Here is a 7,925-nt window from a genome sequence, read left to right on the forward strand (position 1 = left end):
TCAAAAAAAAAAAAGGTTTGAACAAGAGATTCTCCGGGAAAATCTGAGCTCAGTCCAATTTGGAGCTCATGCAGTGATCGTTGAAACATTGCTTTTTTGTCGGCGAATGAATGGAGCGCGCTCGGAGAAACTCAAAGATCTTTTTTTTTCAAATCGTGATGGTGCGATCGTTGGCGATAAGCGGCTTTATGACATTTACGCTGATTCACAACCTCCAGGCATCGGTTTTCAACCTCAGCTAAGGTCGCCAAGTCCAGTGAGGGCTATAATTATGTGTGGATAATGTCTATCCCTTAATAATTATGAGAAAAACTATGACAGTCATGAAATCATCATGGAGGGGCAAAACAGAGTAACAAAATAAAAATAATAAGGAAATTGTGTAAGTTAACAAAAAAAAATTGAAGAGTATTGAAAAAAGAAACTGAAAGCAAATAAGGAATTGTTTACAGGAAAGTGCACAACAATAAACTCAAGAAAAATTGGAAAAGTTGGAGAAAAATTAGTTTTTTTGTTAATCAGCTGCTGAGAAGGGACCTTTAGAGTTGGAATAAAATGATTTTTTCCCTAAAATAAAAGCTTACTTTCAGTCGTTGCACTTAAATGCGCAACTACAGAAAAATTCAAAGATGTACCGTAGGATAAAAGAAAATAAAACAGAAAAAAAAGATGGAAAACGACTTTTTTCTGGGATCTTCAGGCATAGGTTGCCGTGAAATCTCAGTTTTACTCTTCATTGCTAGAGTATTTAAGGAATAATTTGCCTTTCTATTAATGTCGCTATGAATTATTGGGGATTTTTGCATTCTGGATAGCTATACAGTCACGATATTCTTCCTTTATAGGGCCAAATATACCTCACAGTTACCGTATTTTTTTAACTAAGAAAGTCAGTCTTTAACTAGATACGGTTGGATTTGTTCCATTTTCTTACGTCCTTGAAAAACCTTAGTGGAATCCATTAAATTTAAGTCCTAAATTTAAAGATGAACAGGGACACAATGATACAATGTTGCTATATGGCAAAAAGGTGGACGAGGACGAGTGCTATCGATCGATGATCAATGGGCTACACGAGTTTTTCCGGTAATTTTAAAGGGTTTGAGGTTCATTTCATCTTAGTTCTTTTCTTTCTTCTTTCTGTTTCTTTTTATGTCCTCATTAGTTTCGCTTCTCGTGGTTTTCCGCGGTACGAGTGCAGTATTTCATTTTCTACCCGTTATTCACCCCGTTTGTTTCAAACCATACACCATTTAAAGGCATCACTTCACGAATCTGAGCTGGTACGGATTTCAGGTGGAGTATTTGTATACGGGATGGGAGACTATGGAGAGGAGGGTGATTCCGTCCATTTCTTCCTAATTGCCGTAAAAAAACGGCCCGGAAGATACGGCTTCAGGCGTTCTGGCGCACTATTTTCTAACAAGGAGTTCGGCTGGAGCGCGCCAGCTCTGTGCGGCGCCGCATCTTCCGTCCCGTTTTTTACGGCAATTAGGAAGAATTGGACGGAATCACCCTCCTCTCCATAATCTACTATCCCTTAGAAGAATACTCCACCTGAACTCTGTACCATCTCAGATTTGTGGGGTGATGCCTTTAATCCAACAGAGATACCTCGGATATAGCCCCAGGACAAAAATAGGTATGAATTAGGTAATAGGCTCTGCGTTCGAATAAAAAGTTGAAAAAGTAAGTGAGGTAGGATTTTGACCTAGAGAAAATGCGAGTAGATACAGTAGGGTCAAAACAAGATGAAGCTTGGTGCAGTTGCGTATGCGTCTGCGCTCAAAGCGTCGGTTAGAATCGAGGTGGGACCATCGGGAACTGCAACGATTCGAAGAGTGGTGCTAGCAAGGGTCTCCGCCCGGATCCTAACCGCTACGCTCCACCGTGCCGTTTTGAGCGTGGTCGTTTACGCAAACGCGCCGAACTTCGTATTTTGTTGTTGTTGTTGTTTACACCCGACCACGTATGTTGGTCCAGACGACAGCGTTCGAAACAGTTTCAGTTTTTCTCTGCTTATAATGCTTATTCTTTCCGTTTTTCGTTCAATCTCAATTAAACGCTAATTATTCTCGTTATAAAAAAGAAATAGGTCAGTGGGCATGAAAGAGTGGAATTTAAAAAAAGAAAGAAAAAAAAGAATGAAGAAAGAAGTTTTCGGGGAGAAAATATAGTTGGGGGTTGGGGGGCTGCGAGGACACTCCGTGGCGGCTTTATTTCTGGACGTTGGATTTTCTTTATTTCTGGATGTTTCTTACTTTTTTCGCTTGATAACTTTAACTTGCATGAACTTTAGCCTCTAAAATTTAAATTACACTTACAACTTTAAGTTGCTTGAACTTTAACCTCTTTAACCTTCTAAGACTAATGTTTAGGTGTTAGGGTCCCGTCTGATTTAGTTACTTTAGTTGGTCCCCCAACTACATTTTACCCGCTTCCGGTCTTATATTTTTTACGAGTATACTTTTTACGTGGGAGTGGAGTGAAAGGTGATTTTAATTGAGTACATTCTTAGAGATGTTACTAGTAGTAATGTAATATATGGTGCTTAACGAGAGAGAGAATGATAATTGCATTTCCTGTCCTTGTATACAATGTGAAGAAGAGCAAGAAATTACGTTTAATTCTTCTTTTTTTCAGACTTCCACTAAAAAGACAACGAAGTACTCAGTGGAACCGTCGTGGAGCGAAAGCGAAGTGCATTCCAAGAACTTCCGCTCAACGGACGAACAGACTAGAGGTGAGTTTCATTGAATTGTTATTTTTAGTTGCTTTTCATTCACCGTGGTGAAGTTCTGACTTTTTTTTTCGAAATTGGCGATGCTTGGATGTTCTTTTCTCTTTGTTGTCTTGATTACGTACCAGCGTTATCTGACATCAGTAGTTAAAATTGTTGTTAAATCGTTACTTTAAGCAAAAAATCGAAGAAGGTAAGGTACTAGGAGATTCTAGAAGTTTCTTTCTATAGATTTCGTCATGTGATTTTTTTTCCATTGCTTTTCTTTTATTTTACTCGCATTGTTGCATTTATATATTAAGTTAATATACGCCAGGTTTGTTTTCGGTGATGAACACTTTGATTTTCCAACATTTTGTTGTTCTGTGGCCCTATTTTATTGAAATCATCGTTGTTTTCACACTAATTCATCGTTCCTTGAAGTGATTGACGTAATTTTAAATTTCTTTTTATGAATTGGTGGGTGGGATTTGCTGGTTCTGTGATAACCTAGTTATGGCCAATATTCTTCATCAAACCTTTGAACCATCTTTCTTTTTAGACCCTAAAAATGATCGTTAAAGCATCTCGGGCTGTAACTCGTTCCCATAAGTCCATAAAGATTGTGCGAACAAAAAGACTAACGCTCATAAATTGGTTCGATCAATGAAATAAGGAAAGCGAAGGAGATTTGGGAATTTTTCGAGGGAAAAAATAAGTGAGAAACTTAGCAACTGCACAAAAAATGATAAATAGCAGCAAGAAAAAAGTGTTTACACGCGTAGATGGACAGTCAGCTGATCACAAAAAGTCTTGTGATAACCAGGTGCTGACATAAGGGATTTTTATCTTATCGTTGTGCCGTTTTACGACAGTTGTAGAATTGAATTGAAAAAGGTAATGCAATTAGTCAAAACTCGAATCGTGAATTTATTGAAGACATCGTCGGAAAAAAATTTTACCTCATCTTAAAGGCATCACCCCACGAATCTGAGGTGGTACGGATTTTAGGTGGAAAATTCTTATACGGGATAGTAGATTATGGAGAGGAGGGTGATTCCGTCCATTTCTTTCTAATTGCCGTAAAAAACGATCCGGAAGATGTGACGCGTGCACAAGGCTGGCGCGCTCCAATCGAACTCGTTGTAGAAAATAGATCGTCCGTTCGAAGCCGCATCTTCTGGGCCGTTTTTTACGGCAATTAGGAAGAAATGGACGGGATCACCCCTCTTTCCATAATCTACGATCCCGTATAGGAATACTCCACCTGAAATCCGTACCACCTCAAATTCGTGGGGTGATGCATCTAAGATGAGGTCAAATTTTTCCCGACGAACGCATATGATGGCTTAATGATGATGATAGTCTCCAAAACCAATTTTTTTTTGACAAAACAAATTTACGCAAATGTAAGTCTCTTAGCCTTAACCAAATGTGTTTTGGAGCGTAGATTTTAGCAAGTTTTTTATAGCCATCTGGGACCTCTTTATTAAGAATTGCTCTTTAGACGCACCCAGCGACGGTTAAGGTAACCAGAAGAATTTGTTTTCCAGTCCTAGCTCACTGACAATCGGTAAATAACTAAGAATATGATAGAATAAATTTGTTTTTGCCACAGTTGAAAGTATTCGGAGGGAAAATATGAATGAGCAGAAGGAAAAGAAACTTAATACTTACTACAACTTATTTATATTCGGTAGTCGAAACGACATGAATTTCGGTGCAGTTACGTACACTGGAAGCGGTGCGATGGAGATTTGAAAGCGTGGTTGGCTGGCAACACTGATAGCTGTGGTACACGATGGTCCCACCGCGATCCCAGCCGCCAGCTCAACCACGCCGCTTCGAGCGCCGCCGCTTACGCAATTGCTCCGAGTTTCATTCATCTTGGTCCGATTGTTTTTGTTTTCGCTTGAAACGATTTGTTTTTTATTTAACTCTTCCGTTTAGTGAATTTGTGGAGGTTAGGTGCTTCTTCATTGAGCGTTAAAATTTGTATATATTCATAGTCGCTGAGCGATAGGAATTTCACTATAACGCCTAATTCTTCTTTGAGTTCGTACTGCTGTCCCTTTATTGTTTTCCGGTCCCCAGGAATACTGAAACCATTCATAAAGAAAAGGTTGTACATTGAATTAATGCAAAATATACGACTAGTTGGAAATAGAAATAAATATATGATACTGCGTGACTAATCCATGTTTCGTCGAATTTCGTTGATTGCCAGGGTGCAAAATATACTCATCGATCTCAAATACGCTGAATATCGATTGTTATTTCCTGTGTGAGTAATGTAAAGCGTGAGTAAACATTCTAGAATCAATCCAAAAGCGGATTCACATAGATTGTTTTTTTATTTCTTTTTTTCTGTTTGTTATTTTCTTTTTTTTCTGTGCGCTGATAATTTGGTGATATTTTTTTGTCGCAAACGCTGTTCAGCTCCGTTAGGGTGAATCAATCACAGCAACAGGGAAACAAACAGATAACTGAGGTTAATATTTCTATCGAACCGATATTTCAACTTAGTATTTACATTGGGCAGATAGTTCAGCAGCTTAAATAGGTTGTATAATTTATGGCTACATACCCTTAGGACAGTTTCTCGTTAGCTGATTCCCGATCTTGTACGTTTTACGGTCAACCGTTTGCAAGTTTCCTTGGGAAATTGTCGAAAGATTCACAGTCATCGAGGAATTTATCTGGTTTTATTGATATAATTTTAATTCCAAGGCCGGTTTGTCATTAATATTTTTTTTTTTTAAATAATACTTTAACTTACCAACTCGTTTTAAAGTCATTTAGAATGTTGTAGCATACTAAATTAACTAAACACGTTTCGTGGAAATTATTCACATCCCTACGCCTAACAATCATCGCTCGGTGAAAAAAGATTGCAAATCGGTACGTCAGGATTTTGCGAAGTAATTTCCTTGAAAGATGGTTTGAATGACCTTCGTGCTTTGACGTTTTTTAAACAATTTTGAACTTACGACTAAAAACAGTGCATCACGAAACTGACAGTTCGTGGGCAAACATGGAGTTCGGAGTGTAGATTACAAGTGTGAGCAGTAGAGTGTGTGGGCCCGCACAATCCCCTCTAACCATCCTGAAAAACAACGTGGGAATGGCGTTTGTTCCTACGAGACACATTAGAACATGTCTCATTGCTCTGATCGCTCTGGCCCCCTCAGCAGACTATTCGTTGGTTTTTGCTTGAATAGGCTGCTGAGGAAACCTCATTGATCCTCGACCTCTCGCTAGTGGATTCGGGTTGTGCACAAGGGTTAAGGGTTTTCGCATACCTCATAGGAATAAATGCAGTTTCCCACACCATTTTTCAGGATGATGAAGAGGAATTGAGCGGGTCCACGCCCATAAATACAATCTGAACTCTATATTTGCCCAGAGAGACCTCATCACCATCAGTTTTATGATATGATACGCGGTCTCTAAAATTATGTAGGAAGGACAGACGCTACCGAAGACAAGATCTTGTCAGCAGTGGACGCAAAGTGCAGCTCGGCGCCGCGCCTTTACGAGTTCAAGAAAAAAAAAAGGACAAGGTTATGACTAACTTCAGCAGCACATTCCACCGAGGAATTTGTTGAAACCAACGATACGATGCTGTGGAGACGAAAAACGCAATATGAGCGCACTTATCATGTTTTTGTTTTGGAAGTCGTACTATACTTACGTTTTTTATTGCCATCGTAAATCTGTACCCCCATTGGTTTCACCAGCAATGTCATTGGAATCTGGGGAATATGGTAGGGATGACCAGAACGCTGAGGAGAGGTGCACGATGTTTGGTCATGAAATACCGCTTACGCTTCTCGTCTTCAGCATTGAGAAACTAGTCTGGGACACTGGGACCCTTCCGACACACGTTCATGACAATGTGCTGTCTGAGTGTTGTTTCCTCCAAGTTCTAGGTGTGAGTGACTTATTTGAAGAGGCATGGGGGATTATCTGCTCTAGTGTTTACTTACCGAGACCTCTTTGAGGTTCCCTTTAACCCTCATTCACTGACTGAAGCGGAGGAAGGTTGAGGAGGTAAATGCTCTAAGGATCTTAAGTATTTATACACTAACTGATGTGCTGATCGAAGCGATACTTAACAAGGGTAAATCAGAAGCAAATGAGGAAATGAATACAAATTACAAATTACAAATGAGGAGGAAATGAATAGTTTGAGAAATAAGAGAATATGAATAAGATATGTTAGCGAAATTTGAAGTTTTAAGCCTATCATCGATATATTTGAATTGATAGAAATCGATGAAAACAAAATTTTGAAGCATGAACTTCGAAAGCTTCAATCGGGGACGAGAAATTATTGGACGTTCGGCGAGATCAATTTGCAAATATTCTATTTCTGAACACGGGGGAACTGTGTCCAATGAGTCATACGTTTGTTAGATGAATTAATTTCATAGCCGAAGGAATTTTTAAAGAATCCATGCACGAATGTTCGTGCCATTTTGAAGCCATTGACGTTAATTCAAATTCGGAAGCTTTCACTACAGAAATAATAAGAAGAAAACAAAGAAAATAAATAGAAAGAGATGTTGCATGAGAAATCATATGGAAAACCTTTCCTTAGGTTAGGATCTTCCTGGGAACAGCGGACAACGCCCTTAATGCTAACATCCAGAATGTGGTAATAAAATTTGGCATTCAAGAGCAGAATGTGTTTCGTGTAGGGGCCTGATAGTAGTAGGTCGTGTTCTGCGCTTGGACACCACAACGTCGTCGCGAATCGTTTCTTCTTATCTATCCATGTAGGTGGCGGACCGTATGCAAACATATTTGCAATGGGTGGAGGACCGGCCCCAGCGATGGGCATGGAGCCATGGAGCCGGGCAAAACAGCACCGGTTTGGCGGTGGTAAACATTCCATTGAGCACTGATAACGGTAGTGAAAGCGCTCTTTTACTGTACTCTTACTGTTGGGCAAAGAACTAATGAGAAAGCCATGAAAAAGCCCAAATTCTCGTCATTTTTAAAATTGGACCCTGTACCCTCTATCACGAATATTGGACCCTATATTAGGTTGATGCATTAGTCATGGCGTTTCTTTTTTAAATTTGAACTCGCGCGGAGAAAAATAAGAGAGTTTGATAAAATCTACCACGTTATTTGAGCGAGCATTTCTTTCTCTACAACATAGTTTTTGTTTGGTTTTTTTTATGTAGATGTAATTTCA

The sequence above is a fragment of the Necator americanus genome, chromosome II, assembly GCF_031761385.1.
Source record: "Necator americanus strain Aroian chromosome II, whole genome shotgun sequence".
Classification (NCBI taxonomy): Eukaryota; Metazoa; Nematoda; class Chromadorea; order Rhabditida; family Ancylostomatidae; genus Necator; species Necator americanus.